We start from the raw sequence: 22,110 nt of genomic DNA, 5'->3' as shown, positions 1-22,110 counted from the left end.
GCTTCATAGCTTGGTAAGAAACAAGAATTGCTCTCAGGCAGAGAATTCTAAAGGCCTCTCTGTAAACTGTAAATCCCACAATTCCGTAAGATGCAGCTCAGGCAGTGGAATCATAGTGCTATAACTATCTAATGTGAAAGGGCCCTGTGTCCATTTGGTGCACTTATATTTGGTGTACACAAAGGTGTGCAATTGTCACAAATGACAAACTACAGTCAAATTGCCCAGCTACAAGATGAAGCAGTTTTTACTGCTATGTGAGGAAAGGTTAGTACACATGCATAAAGAGGTGAGAGATTTTCCCAGTGGAATAAACGTGATTACAAAAGCAAGAAGGTCTGATGAGATTCTAGTCTTAAGGCTCGTATTACAGTTTATCTGGTCTTCTAACTTTTCCTCATTAACAGTTTTTTAAAGGGAAAAAAATAAATCACAGAGGTCCAAATGCAATTGTACACTACACCTGTTAAATCAATAGAAATCTCGAAAGTCAACATTTACGTAATCTCTATTTGATCCAATGGACCTACTCTATTTAGACTTGCAGTTGGATTCAGGCCAGAAGAAGCAATGGGAAAGTATGAGATGGTTACAAGTGGAAGACAGATGCTTATTGTTTGCCTTGACCTGCTGTAAAATTCCATGAATGAAGCAGGGTTACTGCACTTAAAAAAACTCATCTGGTGTGGAGCAGGCCTTGGAAAGCTACTTTCAAAAAGTAATTTGTTACAGCTGTCATTCCACACACTTTTGACTCATGTTCAGCTTGTAGCCCACTAGGACCCCTAGATCCCTTTTGCATAGCAAGCTAGGTGCCCCCCATCCTACATCTAAGCATTGGTGCGTTACAGAGTGCCCAAGAAGGGCGCTCTGCTTCTTTCTGGGCCCCGCGATGTCAAAATGGTGTCCCCCATGTGGACGGGCGCTGCCATTTTGTACGGACTCTGTCCGTATTAGGGTTGAGGGGCGTCCAGAAGGGACGCCCCTTCTCAACCCTAACAGGCCCCTTCAGTGCGTCTGTAACACGCCCTTATGATTTTTTTCCTGCCTAAGTGTAGTGTTAGGAAGGATCAAATTAGGGGAATTTAATTAGCTCAGATATTGTGAGATGTGTGTCCTAACAACGCACGCAGTGGGGTCAGGTCCCTATGTGCATACCAGAGGTCATCTAGTCCAACCCCAAGAGAGAAAGAGACTCAAAATTCCAATGAGTTGCAATTAAAATATAAACATTTGTTAAAGCCACACAACAAAAGGGATCACACAAACACACACACACACTCAATGCTATAGCAAGGTAGGGGTGAGTCTGGGAGTAAAGGAGAAAGAATAGAGGCATCTTGGGATATTTACCTTAGGAGTCTTCTCCAATGCGACGGATGTGAGGGATGGTGAATGGTGAGACACGGCCATGGGAACGGGAAAGAAAAGTGGCGACCGCAGTGGCTAGGAGCTGAGTTCCAATGGGCAAAGCTAATTAGAGGCCCGAGAGAGAGGGCTTTGGCTTCGCCCAAGTGATTTCAGCAGAGTGCAAGGCTCGGGGAACTCAAGCCTGGAGCGGCAGCTCTACAAGCAAGGTTTCAGGTTTGGAACTCAAAGCTCAACAAGCCCAGGTTGGAATCAGGCTCAGAACTTCTGCTCTACAAGCCCACTGGAGGCTGGAATCGGGGGTCCTTTTATACCCCTGAACGTATCCTCAGGCTCTGGCTACCTGGTGAACAAAGGTCTTGATTGCTATCTTTTGTCTAAGCTGAAACCTACACAATGGATACACAAAGAAGAGGTCTGGCACTTTTCAGGGGAAGACAAATATCTAGATGGCAGAGCTGTTAAGACAATCACTCGCTCATTGAGAAGGAGGCTACCTCTATTGTCCTCTCTTCTTTGGGTAGCCTGCGAAACTTGTAGGGCAACTCCCAAAACTGCTTGCTGAAGGTTTAAAATGTACCTTTTTTACTGTGACCAAGCCTAGCAGGCTTGCTGGCTATGTGGTCGGTTCTCTCTTAGGGTAATGGCGGCTTGGGATGCAGTCAGTCAGGGGTCATGATTTTTGATCACTTGGCACCCAAAATTTATATAAAAATAAACTTGGTAACAGTAGTACCTTACATTTCTCCCTACTGAAATTCATTTTGTTAGTTTTGGCTCAACTCTTTAATTTGTTAAGGTCATTATGAATTCTGATCCTGTCCTCTGAGGTATTAGCTACCCCTTCTAATTAAGTGTCATCCACAAATTTGATAATCATGCCCTCCATTCCATCATCCAAGTAATTGACAAAGGTGTTGAATATCACAAGGCCCAAGACAGAACCTTGTGGCACCCTACTAGTTGCTTCTCTCCAGGATGAAAAGGAGCCATTGCTGAGCACTCTTTGGGTTCAGTCTGTCAACAAACTACAGATCTGCCTAACAGTTGCATCAAATAGCGCACAGTTTACTAGCTTTTTTTCAAGAATATAATGAAGAACCTTGTCAAAGGCCTTACTGAAATCAAGATATGCTACATCCACAATATTCCCTTTAGCTACCAAGCTTGTAACTCCCCAAATAAGAAAGAAAGAAAGAAAGAAAGAAAGAAAGAAAGAAAGGGTTAGTCTGGCATTATTTGTTTCTGAGAAACCCATGTTGACTTTTAATGATCATGGCATTCCTTTCTAAGTACTTATAGACTGCCTGTTTCATGATCTGCCCTAGAATCTTTCATATACCTTTCATATATGCTCATATAGGGAGAAACGATGTTTAAAATATCTTTGACCCCAAGCAATTTTAGAACTGAGGCCCCATTCCCACTGGGTTATACAGTGAATCAAGAATCGGATTATAGGAACATCATTCCCATTTGAATTCATGTTTGATTCTAGTTAAAGGGAAATCATTCCCATTTGAATTCGTGTCTGATCCTAATTTGGTCAATTTCTCTAGCAAAAACCCGAATCAGCAGTGGATAACCCGGGTTATCTTGACACCACTTTTTCAGCGGTTCTTTTGCCAGGAACCGTCTCCAATCCGGGGTAAATTAATGGAATGTCAAGGGTGTCCGATTTGGATATTTTGGAATGGGAGGGCCAATGTTAAAGGGGCTGGTCTGGGAGGTGTCACCCACTTTGCTCTTTCCTGGCATTCCCAGTGCCATTTTACCATTTGTGTAGCCTTTCCTCGGTGGTGGGGAAGCGATTGCATGTGTAGCAGGCCCGTAGCTAGGCTGGGGCAAGTGGGACACCATGGGGCCCCCAGCCAAAGGGGACACCAAAGAGAGGGAGACAGAGAGACTTAGGCTGTATCTACACTGGAGAAATCACCCGGTTTGGCAATACTTTCACTCTTTCCTGGCTCTAGGCTATGGAATTCTGGGAGTTGGGCCCATAAGAAATTCCAACTCCCAGAATGCCATAGCCTTGAGCCAGGATGCAACCTCAGTATCTCTCTCTCTCTCTCTCTCTCTCTCTCTCTAGTGCGCGCATGTCTGAGTGCTCCCCTGCCCCTCCTGGGAGTTTGTTGTGGGACTGGGCACACACACACACACACACACACACACGGGAAGACTTTTGGATCTGAATTGGATCCCCTCTTATCCTTCCTCCTCCTCCTCTTCTTCCTCCCCTCTTCTTCATCCGCTTCTTCCTCCTCCTCCTCTTCCACTCTGGGCCCGACAACATATTCCAACTCCCAGAATTCTATAGTCTAGAGCCAGAAAAGAGTGAAAGAGGTGCCAAGAGAGTGGATGCAGCCTCTCTTTCTTTGGTATGCACACGCTCCCTTGCCCCTCCTGGGAGTTGGGTTTGTTGCTGGCCAGCTGGGCCCTTCTTATTTCTCTTCCTCCTGCTCCTCCTCTTCTTTCTCCCCTCTTCTGCTTCCTCCTCTTCCTCCCCTCTTCTTCCTCCTTCCTCTCCTCTTCTTCCTCTCATCTTCTCTTTCCTCCTCCTCCTCTTCTTCCTCCTCTTCTTCCTGCTGTCTTCCTCCTCCTTCCTCCCTCTTCCTCCTCCTCCTCTTCTTCCTCCTCTTCTTCTTCTTCCCCTTCTTTTTTATCTTCTTTCTCCTATTCTCCTTCTTTCTTCTCCTTCTTCTTTCTCCTCTTTTTTTCTTTCTCCTCCTCCTCTTCCCCTATTCCTCCTTCTCCTGTTTTTCCTTCCCTCTTCCATTGTTGTTGTTGTTGTTTTGTCCCTTCAACTCCTTTTGGACTTATGGCGACTCTGCAGAGTTTTCCTGGCAAGTTTCTTCAGGGGGAGGTTGCCTTTACCTTCCCCTTAGAGGCTGAGAGAGTGTGACTTGTCCAACGTCTCCCAGTGGGTTTGCATGGCCGAGCTGGGATTTGAACCCTGGTCTCCCATTGTCTTACTCCAATACTCAGGCCACTGCACCATGCTGGATCCTCCACTGCACGTAAAGGTACAGTACTCAGTTATTATTTGTTGCTGTGTATCTTCAAGTTGTTTTCCACCCTATAGAGAGCTAAAGCAAACCTATCCTGGGGTTTGCTTGGCAAGATTTGTTCAGAGGAGGTTTGCCATGGCTTTCTGCTGAGGAGGGTGAAAGAGTGTGACTTGCTTCTGTTCACCCAATAGGCAGGGAGTTGAATCTTGGTCTCCAGAGTCCTAGTCCAACACACAAACACATCCCCCCCCCGGCATAACTGTCCCCTGCTGCATAGACATCGAACGTGAGAAGACCCACTGAACACCATTTTTCAACTATTTTTTTTCTTTGGTGATTGAGCACCTAAGCACCCAAGCGGCTTTGCATTCATTTGATTTCCTGTGGCTGGAGCCAGGCTTGGTGCGTGGAAATAATTTAGCCTAAGTGATGGATTGACTGACTGCTCAACCCAAAACAAAAACAAGAAAAACAGGTTTTAAGATGCAGTGGGAACGGGTAACAAAAATGGTCTGCGTCAAAATGCACCGAAGAAATAGGCATCACAGTGATGTCTAATTGCCTAAGCACTTGAGTGACAGCTCAAAGTAAACAACAACAACAACAACAACAACAAAACAAAATGGAAAAACCAGTTCCACAATGGGAATGGGGAACAATATAAATCCGCATCAAAATACACTGGAGAAATGTAAATGGGAACAAAACATGAGCTAATAAAAACCGAGTCTGTATGCTCCTGTTGGTAATGGGAACAATATCCGTGATTCGAATATGATTTGAATACTCAATCTGAAGCAGACTTGCAGCAAGATAAGTCGGTTTATATGTCCAGTGGGAATGAGGCCTGAGTTCTAATCAGGAGTTATATATAACTGTATAAGAAGAGCTCATACAGCAACAACTTGCATATGTGAACTGGGCAGCCAAATGCTGATCAGCTTAAAGATAGTTAAAGTAACCCAAATGCTAAAAGCTTAACTGAAGGCTAGTTATGATACTGCATTAAATTTGTTATCCCATCACATCCCCACTGAAAAGAAATCATGGGAAATCCAACATGGGTTGGGTTTTTTCATTCATGTCCTGTTTATATAAGCTTCCTGAAGGCACCTGACTGACCAAGGTTAGAAACACTGCACTTTCTCAGTACAGAGAGAAGATGATACTAGTGCTACCATGCCCCAGTAGCACAAAGTGTGGTTACCAGAAGCACAGCTTTTTCTGTTGTACTTTTTTCCAGTTATGCATGTTGCTCTCCCAAGAGAGATCTGCCTTCTCAGTGGTATTATCTAGATGCCAGACTAGTATTTCTTCCAGCAGGCATTCAGGTCTTGATATGTTCCACCTGATTTATTTGTTTCTAATTTATTTGAAATTGTAAAATGTGTTGTGACCTCTTTGTAAATGTTGTCTTTATTGCGAAATTTGTGATTGTGTTTATTTTGTTTTTGTACTTGTAAACTGCACCAAGGGTATTGCCAGTTGGCTGGTACAACATATAAAATACTTCAAATGGATATACTTAAATGTTTGTTAAAACAGCCTGTCCTTTATTGGAGGCCTTCATACAAAGGATGGTTGGGATTGATTTACCAGATATTTTCCTGCATCATCATGGGATCAGACTAGATCAGTGATTCACAAACTTTTCATCCCTTTAAATTTACATGTGAACATGGACCTCCCCTCACTCAGCATAGTATATGAATAAAAATATTTTGTTCATTTAGTGTTCATATTTTCATCTGCACATTTATGTTTATGTATATCCATATTTTATCATTTTATAAGAGAATAGCATCATTCAAATTAGAACAGTTTTATTTAAATAAACTCAGTACATAACTCAACACATGTCATAACAGAGCTACACTCACACATGCCAATGCTTACAGATATGTGCACACTCAGTCATGCTCTTTCATTCTTTCTTTCACTCACAGCTCATTCACTATCTCACACACCAGGTCACATAGAAAAACCCATTCTCTTATGTGAATGGTGCATATGAAAGTATGTCAAAGATGAAGAGTGTGACTCTGTGTGTGTGTGTGTGTGTGTGAGAGAGAGAGAGAGAGAGAGAGAGAGAGAACTTGCACACAAGAATGGGTGTGAATTAATGTATCTGAAAGAGAGAAAAAGAGCATTATTGAGTGTGTGGGGGAGAGAATTAGTGTGTGAGAGAAAGTCACACACTAAGGAGATACTGAGGGTGTGTGAGAGAATTAATGCTTGTGTGATTGTGAGAGAGAAAGTGCCACGCTTTGCGCGTGTGAGAGAAAATTAGTGTGTGAGACAGCTTGAAAATGTTGTGAATCAGTGTCTGTGAGGGAGGGATAGAGACCATGATGAGAGTGTGTAAGAATTAACTGGCTAAGAAGCGTGAGGAAAAAAAGCAAGCAAGAGAAAGTATGCAGCTGAAGGTGTACATGTGTGTGCACCCGTGTGTGAGTGAGAGACTTGTGTGTGTCACAGAGAAAGAGACGAAGGAAGCCTCTGTAGCACCTTTTGAAACTGAAAGAAATTCCTCATAGAGAAAGGGTCAGTGGATCAGAGAATGATGGTGAACAAATCCCTGAGAGAGTGAACATGTGAAAGAAAAAGAATGAGAGAAACAGTGTGACTGAGTGTGAGAGAGACAGTGAGTGTACATGTAAGAGTGCTTGGGGAACAGAGTAATGGGGCCTCTTGGAAGCTGGTTTCTCTGGGCCCCCAAATCTTCTGCTATACCCAACTCCCTTGACAGCTGCGTTAAAGCTTTTTCATTCATTATTCCTCTTCTTGGGCCCTGCTCCCCTATGCACCTTACTGGACCACAAGAGCAGCTTGTTGCATGCCTCCACCTGTGACTGGGAGTCCCAGCCAGAAGGGTGGTGGTGGCAGCATAGGGCAGCACTAAGCCCAGCTCCTCACTCTGCTACAATGGCTTGGGTTGTGTGGCATTCTTGCACTGCTTCTCCTCTACTGTTCAGTGGTGATATTCCATTCAAAGGTGATGCCACTGAGGCTGCTTCTCCTCTGCCTTCAAGGGGGGCCCATTTACAGCCAGGTGATGATGGAAGTGGTGGTGGCCCTGAGCAAGAGGTACCACTGACCTCCTCTCTAGCTAAGGACCATTGTGGCTAACACTGTCTCTCCTTTGGTCACCATGCACCCAGAGCACACCAGACTGAGCAGGCATATTTGGTGAGGTCATGATTCAGCAAGCTTCCCCACATTCCTCCTCCTCCTCCTCCTCCTCCTCCTCCTCCTCCTCCTCCTCCTCCTCCATGTGAAGGCAGTTTGTGAAGTGAAAGAGATGGGGGGGATTTGGGCCTCTGAGTCTCACGCCTCCCCTGAGGGTCGCACCCCCCACAGTTCAAGAACCTGGTGAGCCTTAGATGCTTTCCAACTCTACAATTCTATTCTTCCAAATAAATAAATAAAATACAGAGAATGGAAGAGCTAAAGGGAGGTTATCTCCCATTTTTTTCACCTTCTGCATCAAGGGAACCTCACCAAAATCCTGCCATGAAACTTGCAGATTGGATCAGACCAATGTAACAATATTGCCAAACAGATAGGAGCTGTAGTACAGGTGAGATGAGGGGGAGGGGGAAAGTTGGCATTGAATAAAAATGAGTTTTCAACTAACCCTGTTGAAAGGTCAGCTGTAGGCCAGGTAATACTACCCAATCCTGCCTAAGTGCACTGACACCCATGAAGAAGCCTGAAGATCTTTGCAGTGACACTTGGTGGCTTCCGCAGCACTGTAATGGATCTCTCCAAAGTAATGAGCACTATCCCCAAAGTAGGTGCAGCAGCTTGGATAATTCCTTTACAGTTTAGACTAAAACCCAGAGTGGATTCGCTGTCCCACTGATGTGGAAGCCACCAGCTACTGCTTCATCCTCTTGCCCTGGCATTTTTATTAAGTCTCATATTACGTATAAAGAAAAAGAGGTAATTTCCTTCCCCCTGCCCAGGAAATCTTGGAAATTTACTGAGGATGTGGAGAATTCTGAGAACTCTAGCCCTCCACATAGAACTATGAGATCTCAGAATTCCCTACATACTCAGTAAATACGTTCTAAGACAGGTTTAGGAGAAGCTGTTAGAGTTATATGGGTGTGTGCCTGTTTGTGCCCTTAGTCCTCAGCCTCCTAAAATATCCCCACTCTCTTCAAAAGAGTTACTCCGGAGTTAGCAATGTGGAGGCCTGTGGCATTACCAGCAGATGACTAGAGCAAAATAACAATATAGTTCAGCAGTCACTGTGATCTTATTATAGTTTGGTATGCAGCATAACCCATAGCATACAGAGGAGGGACAGAAAGGAATGTCTCACAGTTCTCAAAATTTTCCTTGCAACTTGGGATGTTGCATGTTGCGACCACTGATACACAAGGACCTCATGGGCGAGATGTACTACAAGAGAAGGACTTGGAAAGATTCTTTTCAATGATCTCAAAACAGTAAATATATGAACACTTTGTCTTAAACATTTTATTCCTTGTTCTAAAAGAAAATATTCCATAATTAATTTTTTTCCAATTTTTCTCCAAAGGCTTTGAGGGAAAAAATTGAGAATCCCTCTCCCCTCCCCAATTTTTCAAAGTCCTCCCCCCTCCCCCAGCCTTCATATCTCTGGTCCACTCTGGGTTTTATTCTGAATTTGAAAGGCATCCAAATAGCCAAACCCTACCACCTAAATTAGTTTAGTACCTTGGACAGTTCCTTTTAGACTAAACCTTGGAGCAGATCCACCACCCCACTGTGATGGAATCCACCAGCTGCCACTGCACAGACAGCTTACAAGTCGAAATACCCAAGGGCATTTGAATGATTGTGTGCCAGCAGATAGATTTCCTAAAGGATCAAGAAGAAATCAATCAGATTAGGAGCCTATATGGGAAGCAGGGGACAAGTTAAAGGTGAAAGAATAAAGAAGGCCAGAAAAGATGTGGTATTTTCAATTTAAAGAAGGATGAATTAAAGTCATTTAGGTTAATTGCAATCAATGGATTAGGTTACAATCAATGGATTCATTTTAGTCTGAACGTTGGCAAGGAATGCTCCACCCTCTGTGTTTGCGTGTTTGTGTGTCCCTTCAAGTGTCCTGTCGACTTATGGTAACCTTATGAATTTGATAGGCAAGGAATAGTCAGAGGTGGTTTACCAGTTCCTTCCTCTGAAATATATCTTACAGCACCTGGTATTCATTGGCAATCCCCTGTCCAAGTACCAACTTGGAATTGACCTTGCTTACTTCCCAAGATCAGATGGGGATCTGGTGCCTTTAGGGTATTTAGGCCTTTATGCCCCACCCTAGGTAATCATTATTTTCGGTTTCTTTCTCCTCTCCTCTTTCATGTGCACCCATGAGAACACAACTGTTTCTGTTCCTGTCTGACCTCTCATTCCCCACTTCAGCCCTGTTGATACAGAGCCATCAGTCACTATAAAAGGAGATTTCGGGGGGGGGGGGGGGGGGGTCATAGAAAATAAGAAAAATATCACCCAATGAATGAATTTTAATTAGAAAGTATGTTATGAAGCTTCCAAAAAAGCAAATCAATTTAGAATTAATATGTTTCACATGTAAAATTGTGTAAACTAAATAACAGTGACTAGGAAGAAAATGCCTATCGTACTAATCATCCTACCATAATGATCTGAACTGTTAGTAATCTCTAATGCACTATGATTTCTCTGCAAACCTACAGAGAAACAGGCCACTTTAATTTATTTCAAACAAGTTACTTTTAAAAGCCAAGTTTAGTAAATTGGCTTTTCTCTGATGAAGCACTGAATATCTGTAGAGTGTCAACACTTGTGTCAAAGCTGAGAATGACCTTTCTCACATAGATGTGGACATAAAGTGTATATACATATACTGTATACACTTTATATAGGTATGGGGGACACCTGGCTGAATTAAACTATGTGTGAAAAGGATCTAGGAGTCCAAGTAGACCACAAGTTGAACATGAGTCAACAGTGTGATGCGGCAGCTAAAAAGGCCAATGCAATTTTAGGCTGCATCAATAAAAGTATAGTGTCTAGATCAAGGGAAGTAATAGTGCCACTCTATTCTGCTTTGGTCAGGCCCCACCTAAAATATTGTGTCCAGTTCTGGGATATTGAGAAGCTGGAGCGTGTTCAAAGGAGGGCAACAAAAATGGAGAAGGATTGGTAAACCATACCCTATGAGGAACGACTTAAGGAGCTGGGGATGTTTAGCCTTGAGAAAAGAAGGTTAAGAGGTGATATGATAGCCCTGTTTAAATATCTGAAGTGATGTCATATTGAGGAGGGAGCTAACTTGTTTTCTGCTGCTCCAGAGAACAGGACCCAGAACAATGGATGCAAGCTACAGCAAAAGACACTCCACCTCAACATTAGGAGGAACTTCCTGACAGTAAGAGCTGTTCGACAGTGGAACACACTCCTCCGGAGAGTGGTGGAGTCTCCATCCATGGAGGTCTTTAAACAGAGACTGGATGACCACCTGTTGGGGATGCTTTGAATGCGATTTCGTGCATGGAAGGGGGTTGGACTGGATGGCCCTTTTGGTCTCTTCCAACTCTATGATTCTACATAGAAAGACTTCTTTGTACTTTTCGTGAGTGGCTGAGATAGTGACACCTTTGCTTTCTGATGGTTCAATGTGTACAAACTTTGTTTCATGGAGAATTTTTTTAAAATATTGTACAAAATTGGAGCCCTGGTGGCGCAGTGGGTAAATGCCTGTACTGCAGCCATTCACTCGAAACCACAAGGTTGCGAGTTCAAGACCAGCAAAAGGGCCCAAGCTCGACTCAGGCTTGCATCCTTCCGAGGTCGCTAAAATGAGTACCCAGACTGTTGGGGGGCAAATTAGCTTACTTGCTAATTAGCTTACTTGCTGTTCACCGCTATGATCTTTGGAATAGCGGTATATAAATAAAATTATTAAAATTACCTTCATACTATGTGTAGAACGTGTATATGAAACATAAATGAATTTTGCATTTACACTTTGGCCCCATCTCCAAGAGATTTCATTATGTACTTATATGTCAAGTATTTCAAAATCCAAAACACTTCTGGTCCTAAGCATTTCAGATAATTCAACCTCTCTCTATGGCCTTGTTCCCACTTCTGTAGAATTCTGTGCCTGATCCGAATTGATGAATTGGCACAAAAATAGTTCCTGGTTCCCATTATGTTTGTGCCAATTCTATCAATTCAGACCAGGCACCTTGGCCAATCCTAGCCCTAACTGTCCCTGGCCCAGCCTCCTTACCGGCTTCTTCTGGCCTCCTTCAGCCTCTAACCAGCTTCCCTGTGGCCTCCTTCGTTTCCCCATGGCCAGGGATGCTTGCAGAGAAGCCTTCTCAGCTTCTCTGCGACCTTCTTCCATTCCCCACACCCAGGGAAGGCCGGAAGGAGGTCACAGGAAGACAGAAGAGAAGCCGGTGACCCAGATATGGAGAGGCAGGGAGGCCAGTGATGGGGAGATGGCCGGGTCCATTGCAGCTGCCCCCCCCCATCACTGGCGGTAGAATCTAATCTGCCCTGCGTAGTTCCCACTTGGGCCGGGGCAGATTCGAATCCATCTGTGGTTCCCACTGGGATGAATTGATTTATTTGAGAATAAATAGATTCATCCCAAAAAACACATGGGTTTTTGACATGGGTTAAATGGGTAAAAACCGTGGCCCCCTTTCCAAATCACTTCAGTGATTTGAATTAGATGGGAATCATGTTGGTTTAAACTGGATCATTTCAAATCACAATCAGTTTAAACCATAGTGGGAACAACCCCTATATAATGTTTTAGTAAGTTCATGAAGTGTTAGTATCAGATTTTGCAGGATTCATAATATATCTTAAACTATATATCTAATAACTCATCTTACACTGTATATCTAATTATTCAACTGCAACACTTTAAATTTGGGGACAAAAGGAACATTTTATTGCAGGGGCAGAATGGGGGGGTAGGGAATACCCTCATACCTCTGGAGACCAGGATTCAATTCCCAGATCAGCCATGAAACCCACAAGATGACCATGGACAAGTTACACACTCTCAGCCTCAGAAGAAGGCAAAGGCAAATCCTCTCTGAACAAATCTTGCCAGGAAAACCCCATGATAGGATTGTCTTAGGGTCACCATAAGTCAGAAACAACTTGAAGGTACACAGCACCACACGAGTCAACTTCTATATACGGAATGGGTGGTTTTGACAGTGCCATCTTGTCTTTTCCCTGAGGTAGCTAAGTGTCTTGGGCTACCTCTGAACGGTAGTGGTGTAGTGGTTTGTGTGTTGGACTAGAGTTCTGTAAAACTGGGGTTCAAATCCCCACTTGGCCATGGAAACCCACTGGGTGACCTTGAGCAAGTCACACTCTCTCAGCCTCAGAGAAAAGCAATGGGAAACCTCATCTGAATAAACCTTGTCAAGAAAACTCTCAGATGGGGTCAACCACTTATCCTTATGTTGTCCTGTCCCCCACTTTTTGTGGCTGGAGAGAAGTACGGTTCTCTCTCTTTGATTTAGGCAAGTGCAGGAACAGATTTGCAGAAGGTAGCTTACTACAGAAAAGGCCTGTATATGCACTGCAGATACCCTGAAGCAGCAAATTTCCTCCTGAAGAATTTGTAAAAGTGACAGGAAAACACTTCAGTAATTTTTTTTTAGATGCTTTACTGTGAGACAATCATGTAGTAGGGGTATTTCCCACAATCAGCCCTACTGTAGAGATAGAACGAGGCCAGAGTTTAAAGGTAAGGAAAATTTCAAGAGTAGAAGTGAATCAGTCTTTGTGGTGGGAGGAAGAGAGTCTCAGAGAGTGAAAGGCACACCAGCCTTCATCAATGACACAATCCCTTAGCTATGTGGTGCTGGTTGCAAAATCATCAGAAAGCTAAAACATACTTGGCAAGAAAGACAGAAGGATCTAGCAAAAAAAAAAAAAAAATCATTGCTAGCTGCTCGGCCTTTTCTTGAGCGATTGCCCCCCTATGTGTAAGTCCCAGTTCAATGGGATAGAGAGCCTTCTAGTAAAGTGAGCTGGTGGCCTTGCACATCTACCTCTTGGGAAAGGGGGAAATGCATCTTACCCCTGAATAAAGCCCTATGAATACAATGTCATGAGGTGAAAAGGAAAGACCACCCAAAGAGAAAATGCTTCTTTAGCCAGGGCACCTATAATAAACAAAACCATGAACCAAAAACAAAACCAATACTGATTTCCCCCTCTTTTATAGATATATAGACTGAAGATCACTCATTGCTCAATATCTTCATTTCACATCTTCTTTAAATATGTAAAAAGCTGTAATGTGAAAGACAGGGCAAACCCAGTCCATTAGAAAGGAAAGTTGCACATAGGGTATCTTTCATTTTAGCTATCAGCATATTTGCATGAATAGAAGCAAGCCTTGGGGGGTTCTTTAACTAAGGCTACATCTACACTGCAGACGTGATGCAGTTTAACTGTCCTGAATTAATACTATGGGATGCTGAGATTTGTACTTATGTGAGTTATTTAGCCTTCTCTGTCAGAGAGCTCTGGGGCCACAACAAACTAAAGATCCACTTTTCAGTTGTACCTTTCAACTGCCATGTTTGTCTTGCTAATATTTTGAATTATAGGAGTCAGATGGCTATAAAAACTACACACACAATTCTAAGCTCCACTAATTCAAGAATGTGTAATATATTTATAAAAACAAGAAATGGCAGTCTCTGCTCTGGAAGAGATTTATCTGCATGCTCTATGTGGTTTGGAATGTTGCAAAACCTCATGTGCTTTTCTTCTTTCTCTCTTTCTTTGGTTAACTGATACATTTTCTGTATGAACTTTAAGTCAAATACAGTCAGGCCTCCATATCCACAGATTCTGTATCCATGGATTCAACCATCCATGGCTTGAGAAACTATCAACAACAACAACAACAAATCCCAAAAGCAAATCATATCTTTGCCATTTTATATAAGGGACACCATTTTATTACAGTATTGTTTATAATAGCACGCACAGGGGGGTCCTGGAACAAAGCCCAAAGGGCCCACTGTAACTTCCTCTACAAGTATTACTATAACTTCACCCCACTCTTTCACAGTACACTTGTCCCTCCACATTTACAGCTTTGACTTTTGCAGATTTGATTATTCATATGTTTTATTAATATGTTATCTCTAGGGATATCTAGGTCCTCTAGTGCAACTCGATGGTCAACTTTAACCAAAAGTTGCACTGAAGGACCTAGAGATTCCTAGAGAGAACACTCCACTAGGCATTTGTAGCTTCTCCAGTGCAATTCTATGGCCATGGTCTGGCAGATGTTGACCACAAGTTGCACTGGAGGAACTAGAGATTCCTAGAAAGGCATTCTCTCAAGTAAACTCAGTATTTTTGTTACTTGTGATTTTTCTACATTCATGGTGGTCTTGTGCACCTAACCTCAGCAAATGTGGAGGGATAAGTGTAAGTGACCTGGATGCTTAGTATCAGTAAGGCACCAACAGTAAGATCTAGTTTTCACTCAAAAGTCCAGGTAAATGTGTGTTGAATTACACCTAAAGGAGTGAAGGAAGAATCTGAGGCAAGGCCAGCTACCAAATCAGAATCCCAAAATTTCAATCTAGTGTTTCCTTTAGCCCCCAAGGAAGTGTCAAGTTTCTGTTCAGATATTTCTTCAACATATGAGGGTCTTTTTTTCAGTTGCGCCTTTCAATTGTCATGTTTGTCTTGCTAATATTTAACTCTTCTGGGCTTTCCATACAGTACTTGTTTATTCAGTTCAAGGGCATTTAATGCTCTATTTAGTTTGCTAATCAGTTTTCTGTTTGCAGTTCTGCCAAAATACCTGTACCCTCTAGCCAATTCTGCCTGTAAATGTAATGAAAAGTAAAGCCAGTAGTATGGATGATTCTGTATCCTTGGGTTTCTTTATTTATCTATTTCCTGTCCCTTTCTATCAATGTGTGGTCAATAAAGGAAGGGGAATGGATAAGTGTAAAATGACTAGACATCAGCACAGTGCCTCCTACTCCATTTTCATTTGGTCACTTTCACCAAGTGCTTGTCATGTTGTTGTTGTAAAAAAAAAGAAAGAAGAGAAGATTGTAATGTTGACAGTTAAAGATCTGCTAAAGAAACTCATAGTGAGTTTCAAGAAGTGAGCTCTGCTGCAAGTAAATTGTCATAAAGACAGGCTTTGCAAGGGGCAGATGGTTGCATGTTCAAAACATCTGGATCCCTGGGAACTGCAGGGGCTCTGGAATTATCGTCAGGTTTCCTTTTTCATTGCCATGAAACCATCATTCTGCTTTGAAATCTACATTTGCATGAATATATGATAGAAGGTGGACTTTTCGTGTCCCCCCCCCCCCCTTTTCTCTCTTTATTTCTTTTCCCTTCTCTAAAGCCTGGACATGCTACTTTAGGCTTTAGTCTGATCATTAGACTGTAATGGGCATGCACTAATGTTTGTCTTGCTCTGGGCAACAAAACAAGGCTTTGCTAATTATGTGTCAATTGTCCAGAGCCAGTATCCTATTTAATACAATCCCTTTCATTTAACAAGGGCTTTAGGTTAAAAGGCTGAGCACTTTAAAGATAATCCCCATGAAACTGAAGCTTTAACTGGACACATGTTCTGTTCTTATTTCTTTAATAGCATTTGTTTGCAAATAACGTTGCAATTCCAGTGCTGGCACTGGGGCATGTATTTCAAACTGTTACTAACTGCGAACATACTGACATGCACAAGTTTGCACAGTCATAGTGGATTGTACAGATATAAGATTATTTTCTAATTCCTTGCTCTGCACATTTCTCGATGCCCAGTAATTCTGAGATTAGAGTCCATATCTAAACATTTACTGTGTATCACAAACAGAGAACAACCCAGATTGAGGTATAACATGCTTAACAAAGAATAAATTTAGAAAAGCAAACTCTAGTTGGTTAGTTCCTATCAAAGGGGAGAGGGAAACAGCAAGGATAAATGAAGTTCAGTATGCCAGGTAGGTCAGAAATAAGTGTTGCATGCAAATATACCGCAGGGAAAATATTAGCACGTGATATGGTTCTCTCATTGGCTTGTACCACTTAATCATTACCGATGAAGGAGCTTGTGAGTGTATGCTCCTCAGGGTTTGCTCAAAGGATTTTGCTACTTTGCTGCCTGAGGCAAAATAATAAATGACATATACAGCCAAAGTCAAAGCACATTCAAATTACTTGGCACTTAAGGAAGAAATTTTTATAAATCTTTCTTCCAGGCAGTAAAGATAATCCAATTATAATCATTTAAATCGCTTAACTATTTGCGGTCCCTTTCCAGTATTCATAATTTGCTGGTTTAGGCAACCACTTCACTTTGTCCAGTGTTAGAGCTGGTCCTGATGCCATGTTAAAACCATGGTAAACCATCTTTGTTTATTTGTTTTTTTAAAAAAAGAAGAGGGGATATCTTGATTTTAACATATTGTCCAGTGTATATCCAATGCAATGTATCCATGTCCTTAACATTACAAAAGTGTGTTGAAGCTTTTTAATCACATTCCAAAACAGCAGCCTTCTCTATGAATTTGATCTTACTCTGTCTCTTAGTAGAAATTCAATGTACACATCCAGCAGGCAGACACAATCTTTCTTCTGGCCATTTTGCAAGGAGAATTGCCAATGTTCAAACCCTATTTTACAGCATTCCAATGTTTTCCAAATAGTTAGAGGTAATATCTACAGAAATTCTATTCAGATCCCAACTACAATTATCTACAGTATTCCAGTACCCTATGGGCTGTCACAGTTGCCACTGCTATTTTGAATGTAATGTAAATGTGCAGAAGTCATCATAGGCTATATAGGCAGAAAATATATATGTGCCCTCAACACACCACTTGTCATGTAGAATTGCTAGATCTCAGCGCCTGGTTCTGGGTCTTTTTTTATGCATCATCTCCAGCTGGGAGGCAAAGATGCAAATTTTCCTTTATTTTTTTTGAGGGTGGCTCAGCTTGCTGCAATTTACAAGGCTTAATTGATTTGTTGCTGCAACTTACCTAGACTCTCCAAGGCGCGTTACAGAGCGCCCAAGAAGGGCGCTCTGCCGCCGCCGCCACTTGCTACGTCCAGGAACCGCAGCGGCCAAACTGCACGGCTCCCGGGCGCAGCAAGAAAGAAGCGCTGAAATGAGGCTTCTTTCTGGGCCCCGGAAGTGGCTCCGCAAGGCACTAGTCGCACACTCGTGGCATCACTTCCGCTGCGCGACGTCCGGATGCTCCATGTCCGTGATGTCAAAATGGCGGCCCCCGTGTGGACGGGCGCCGCCATTTTGTACAGACTCGGTCCGTGTTAGGGTTGAGGGGTGTCCAGAAGGGACGCCCCTTCTCAACTCTAACATGCCCCTTTCTAACCCTAGCACACCCCTTCGGCGCCTCTGTAACGCGCCCAAGAGTCCACATATTTACAAATTAAATTACTTATTTAGCCTCCCCTCCACCTCCCAGTCTTTAGGGCTGGAGCTCACCCTTTGCATTGCTCCTCTGCAGTGCACTTCTGGCTTGAAGCAAGGTTGAATATTCCTTATCCCACCTCCCTGAGTGAGAAGAAATAATACACCGCATTTCACCTTGATCTGAGCACTGCCCCTTTAGCTAAGATTTCATTCTTAATTTCCAAAGGAGAATCTCTCTTTCTCTGTTTGAATGACAAGTTGTGAGCGAGGGCATCACTGGGGGGTTGCAGGGAGTTTTGGGTCACACTAGGTGACATTCTAAGGGGGGTGACACCACTATTCCTCAAAACAGCTGCCTTTGGGCAGAAACAACCTGTGGTGTTCACCTGCATTCCTTTAAAAAGCTGAAGAGATAATGTGAGCAAGGACGTAGATAGAGGGGGGGTTTGGGGGGTCTGGTCCCCCCCCTTCAGGCCTGGGGGCATTCAAGCTCCTTCCTCCCCCCCCTCCTCTCCATTAAAACCACGGAGGTCCGAGAGGGAAAGGGGGAAAGACAAAGCAAGCTCTTTCCCTTTCGTTTCCATAGGAGTCTGGCTTCCACTCCTCCTCCTCCCCTCCTCCCTTGTGCTTTTGCCAAAATAAAAGTCTCTTCCAGGGAGGGAGGAAGAGTGGGAGGGTGTGTGAATCAAGGAGGCACTTTAAAAGAGGATGGCCCTGGCAGTGGCTCCGTTTGGATCTGTGAAGAGAGTGATGGCGGTCCGTTTCTTATTGAAATGCCTACCCTGCCTGAGTTCCTTGCGCTCCTGTCTGTGATTGGACAGAGCACCAGTCAGTGTGAGGAAAGAAAGCACCAATGAAAAGGCCACCCCTTTCCTTCAGCAATAGCCACTCACTGCAACTTGAGTAGTTTATCATACTAGGCTGTTATAGAGTGATTGCCATGGCAATGTGCTGTGGGATTATGGGTGTTGTAGTTCAGTGACCTCCCCATCTCTCTATCTCTGGCTGAGCTTTCCAAATGCCCCTCACCAAACTGCAAAGCCCAGAATTCTATAGCATGGGGGAATCTACACTGTTGATATAATACCCTTTGACACCACTTTAAGTGTTGCAGCTCAATTCTGTGGAATCCTGGGATTTGTATTTTTACAAGCATTTTTTTTCCTTTCTAAAAGAGTACTGATGCCTCACAAAACTACAAATCCCAGGGGTTTGGGTTGTTTTTTTTTAGTAGCCCTGGAAGTTAAAAGTGGTGTCAAACTGCATTATTTCTACAGTGTAGTAGCTCACAGTGTTGCCACTGCTAAAGTTAAAACAGAATATAGTTCCATTACAGTGCTTTGTGATCTGGGTTGTTGTTGTTGTTGTTGTTGTTGTTGTTGTGTGCCTTCAAGCCCTTTCCAACTTATGGCAACCCTAAGATGAACCTATCCTGGGGTTTTCTTGGCAAGATTTGTTCAGAAGAGCTGTGCCATTGCCTTCTTCTGAAGCTGAGAGAGTGTGACTTACTCCCCAGGTCTCCAGACTTCAGAGTCATAATCCAACACTCAAACCACTACAACAAATTTTACCTTGTGGGTCTTACATGACAAATTCCAAAACCCATACATTTGCAATAACTTTATTAAGCCAACCTGCAGCAATAATCTAATTTCAGACTGCTTTCAGACTGCCCTGGCTCAGTGCTAGGGAATTCTGGGAACTGTATGGTACAAACACACACTGCAGCCAGGAATTCCACTGGAGGACATACATCTTTCCCCTCTTCATCCCTTGGCCTGTTGGACTGTCTTGTTTATGTTTTAATGATATCCAGTGCATTATTGCTGACCTGCCATGTTTGTTGCATAACCACATCGTATGTTTTTCTGAACGATGTGATATTAAAATAGTTTAACAGTTTTTATACTGAGTGTTCAAGATGGATGTGTTTGTGATCAGAAAGAAAATAAGTTCTGACAGCAAACTAAAAGAGGTAAGCACATTAAATGTATCACAACTTCATTATAGCAAAAGAAGTGAAAGTTATCAAATTGGCATATAGAAATAAAATTATTTGTAGTGGAAGAATTATATTTTAATCTTTTGAAGTCTTTTATTACTGTACTCACAATTACAATAAATTGTAAATCTGTAGTGTAATAAAATATACTGGTTTGTCAACTGGTCAATGAGAGGCTAAGTTAGTTTTACGTTTTAATATACAGTCCGTCCTTGCCTTACATGGGGGATCCATTCCGGATCCCGCCGCGTAAGGCGAATTCCGCCTATGCTCGAGCCCCATTGGAAACAATGGGGCTCATGCGTGGCGGCGCGGGAGCGCACAGGGCGCAACAGGCATGCACGCCCATTCAATTGAATGGGACGCGCCGCCCCTTCCGCCCTGCGCATGCCCCGCGGCTTGAGCGCATATACTCAAGGCTGCGTATGGCGCGCCCGCGTATGCACGGGCGTGCTGTATAATAATAACTCTGACATAAGCATTACATTGTTCAGGGACATAGCTGGACCCCCCTTCCATTAGAAAAATGAATGATGTGTGCTGCTGCCCTGCCACACCCAAGCCCCATTATAATGGTGGCACTTAGTCTGGACCCCCCCCCCCTTCCTAAAATCCTGGCTACGTCCCTGATGTGAGTTGGGCAAGGCTCATTGGGAGGAGAAAGGAAAGGGTCCAGATTTTTTTAAAAAATTTAATTTTAAGAATTCTGTATGGTGCGATATGGGAGGTCAATGGTGTGTGTGTGTGTGTGTGTGTGTGTGTGTGTGTGTGTGTGTGTGTGACAGAGAGAGAGAGAGAGAGAGAGAGAGACACTACACCAGATGATAACAACCCTAGTGACAGAACTGGATGTGAGCATTCTTGGTTGGTATTTAAAGAATAAAACCTCTGGCCCTGGGATGGTCCTGAACAGACAACCCTAGCTATATAACTTCCAGGAAAAGACTGTTGCCATGTATATAGCTGCCATGCTGAGTACCAGTCATGTGCTCATCTCCTGCAAAGTATCCTCCAGCAGTTACATTAATATTAGGTCTGGAAAAGTCTGGTGAATATAAACAGAAACAGAGGGAGGGAAGGAAAGATAAGAAAGATTTATAAAAGAGTTCTGGTACCCCCGATTTGCTGACACAGAGCTTTTGAAAGCGAGGGCTTCTATAGGCCAAGTTATTGCAACTGACTTTGGTTTAGGTTTGTGACAAACTGAGGTGAAGAAAAGAATGCATATTTGTGGCCACTGCCCAGGCAGTCAGGAAAACTGAATGTAAATATTTTCATAGCAAGTCTGAACAGCTTTGTGGAACTTGGGTGATGAGAATGAGTTTGTTCTTCAGCAGTCCTATAGAACTGAAACTCAGGCATGAGAAAGAAAAGGAGGGGAGAATTATAATTTCATGACCTACAAGTATTCCTCACCCTTCAGACATTTCCTTCCTCTTCTCCATCATCTTTTGCCTGCCATTTCCACCCCCATCTCAACACCCATCCGTGAAAGTCTGGAAGGAACCTCCTGGTGTTTTCAGGCCACTCTTTCTTCATGCAGTTCATAAGGCAAAGTTTTGTGTTTAATTTCTGACAGGTTATTAATTGCATGAGTTTAAAAACTCTCCTAGAAAGGATGCTAACTTTGGGGAATGAATGGAATAGTTTCTCTAAAGCCTCAGAGTGGGATATAATTCAAGCCAAACACTTCTGAATTAAAAATATTATCTTCCTTCATCTTGATTTTCACCTTTCTACAGGTTCACAGGGTTTCTTGTTGATATATTTCCTACTTGTCCAGGTGGTGCCTGGGTAAATACAGAGATTCAAAATATTCAGTGTCTTTACCATTTTTAGTCTTGTTTATCCATGCTGTACACAAAAGTAATTATCACCTCTTCAGGTTTGCCAAGATCCAACTTGTTCTCATTTTAAAGTCCTTATGCTTGCTTTCTCATTGGAAAAGCCGAAAATGCTCAGTAAAGTGGAAGGCAGTATGAAAAGAGGATTACCACGTTACAAGTGGATTGATTCAATCAAGAAAGCAACAGCCTTGAGCTTGCAAGACCTGAGCCTATGATAATGACCAGGACTCATGGAGGTTTCTTATTCATAGGGTTGCCATACATTGAAGCCAGTTTGATGGCTAATAACAACAAAACAAGTGGATTGATTCAATCAAGAAAGCAACAGCCTTGAGCTTGCAAGACCTGAGCCTATGATAATGACCAGGACTCATGGAGGTTTCTTATTCATAGGGTTGCCATACATTGAAGCCAGTTTGATGGCTAATAACAACAAAACAA

At 42.9% G+C, this 22,110-nt stretch overlaps 1 protein-coding gene across 1 annotated transcript in view; it reads right to left on the bottom strand.

Moving 5' to 3' along the window:
• The window catches only part of LSP1 (lymphocyte specific protein 1), a 116,406-nt gene that overhangs the window by 69,583 nt on the left and 24,713 nt on the right, over nucleotides 1-22,110 (bottom strand). The window lies entirely within an intron of this gene.

Source organism: Sceloporus undulatus, chromosome 1 (genome assembly GCF_019175285.1).
Source record: "Sceloporus undulatus isolate JIND9_A2432 ecotype Alabama chromosome 1, SceUnd_v1.1, whole genome shotgun sequence".
In the NCBI taxonomy this organism is placed as follows: domain Eukaryota; kingdom Metazoa; phylum Chordata; class Lepidosauria; order Squamata; family Phrynosomatidae; genus Sceloporus; species Sceloporus undulatus.
Note: the sequence above shows the minus strand (reverse complement) of the source record. Positions and strands in the feature narration are given on the sequence as shown.